The sequence below is a fragment of the Nicotiana tabacum genome, chromosome 14 (assembly GCF_000715075.1).
Source record: "Nicotiana tabacum cultivar K326 chromosome 14, ASM71507v2, whole genome shotgun sequence".
NCBI lineage: Eukaryota > Viridiplantae > Streptophyta > Magnoliopsida > Solanales > Solanaceae > Nicotiana > Nicotiana tabacum.
In genome coordinates this window covers 47,569,110-47,570,868 of record NC_134093.1, presented here as the reverse complement: position 1 = coordinate 47,570,868, position 1,759 = coordinate 47,569,110, and the positions used below count along the sequence as shown (strand labels likewise).

Below are 1,759 nucleotides of genomic sequence, written 5' to 3'. Positions count from 1 at the left end.
ATATATCTCCTTTAAGAACTTAGCATAAGCTGGCATCTGAGAGAGCACTTCTGTGAATAGTAGATTAATATGCACATGCTTGAGCACATCTAGGCAACGCCCAAATTGTTTGTCCAGCTTCTCTCTTCTCTGCTTCTGAGGGAAAGGTAGAGCAGGCATGTATTTTCTTTCCTCAGTCTCCTCATTCATTGACTTCCCATCTTTTTTCTTCTGAGCTCTAGTCTTCCCCTTCTTCTTCAGACCATCCTCTTCCATCACATCACCTTCTTGAATGTTGCTACTTTTCTACTCCTCCACAACCTCTACATGTCTTTCAATCAACTCATCCTTTTGTTTTGCCCTGGGATCCTCCAATATGTGCCCACTCCTCAAAGACACTGCATTTATTGTCTCTTTTAGATTTCTTTCAGTATCAACATTGAGAGTTCTCAAAACCCTCTCAGACAATAGATTAGCAAGTTGCCCCACCTGTCTTTCCAAGCTTCGAATGGTCGTGACCTGTTCTCGGATAGCTGTGCCATGAGTTTCAAGCCTCTCATATATTTTAATAATAAAGGCCTTCATTAGATCTTCCATGCTAGACTTACTAGACTGTGGAGGTTGGTATTGCTACCTCTGCTGATTTTGAAAACCTGGAGCTCCTTGTCCCTGGGATCTGGAGTTATTTTGTTGCCATGCATTCGCACTATTACCTGGTGAGCTCCAAGAAAACCTGGGTGCCTCTGCCCTATGGAGTTAAAATTATTGCCACTTTGGTAGTTACCTTTGTCAAAGCTGCCCACAACATTTACCATTTCATCTGTAGTCGAGGCCTGACACTCATGCGTTGGATGACCCATTCCACAAAAATCACAAACCAAGGATGATTGGCTCTGGACTTTGGCTAAGGTTAACCTTCTTATCTCTCTGGCCATGGTGTCTATGTGGGATTGCACTGATGTGTTAGAATCCACTTGATGTACCCCAACCTTTTTCCTTCTCTCATTATCATCTGTATTCCATTGATTTGCATTTTCAGATAATTCATTTAGAGTTGCATCAATCTCCTCAAGAGTTTTCTTCATAAGAGGACCTCCAACTACATTGTTTAGCGTCCTCCTTCTAGAGGTTGTCAGCCCATCCTAGAAATCTTGGAGTTGCATCCACAAGTCTACTCCATGATGCTGACATCTTCTCACAATATCCTTAAATCTTTCCCATGCTTCAAACATCGTTTCTGTATCTTTCTGCTCAAAGTTATGGATCTCTCTTCGAATTTTCCCTATTTTTGCCGCTGAAAAATATTTTTGAAGGAACTTCTTTGTCATGTCTTCCCAGGTTTGAATTGACCCAGTCGGCAAACTCCGTAACCAATGCTTAGCATCTTTCCTAAGTGAAAAATAGAATGTCCTTAAGTATATAGCATCTTTTGATACCCCGTTGTGCTGGAAGGTATTCATAATCTCATCGAAATCCATCAAATGAGTATTTGGATCTTCGTTGGGTTTGCCTCGGAAGACACAATTATTCTGAATGGTCTAAATTAGCCCTTGCTTGATATCTAAATTATTGGTTGCAATCGGAGGAGGTCACACACTAGATACTCCTTGATTGTAGACTGGCCTGGCGTACACTCCCAGTGATCGTCCAAGCTTGGGCATATTATTTTCAAATTCGTCTTCAACCAAAGATCGGTTCATGTTGAATCTTCATCCTCCTTTCCCGTCCATCGTTTCATCAGCTCTGAGAGCTACTTCAGCAATTGCCTGTGCGACTGCTT

The 1,759-nt window shown here is 41.8% G+C and overlaps 1 non-coding gene across 1 annotated transcript; it reads left to right on the top strand.

Annotated features, from left to right (window-relative positions):
- Positions 1-1,152: 1,152 nt before the first annotated feature.
- On the top strand, positions 1,153-1,259 carry LOC142169246 (small nucleolar RNA R71). The gene has a single exon (XR_012698958.1). It is a non-coding gene; the product is annotated as a small nucleolar RNA R71 (small nucleolar RNA).
- The last annotated feature ends 500 nt before the right edge of the window (positions 1,260-1,759 follow it).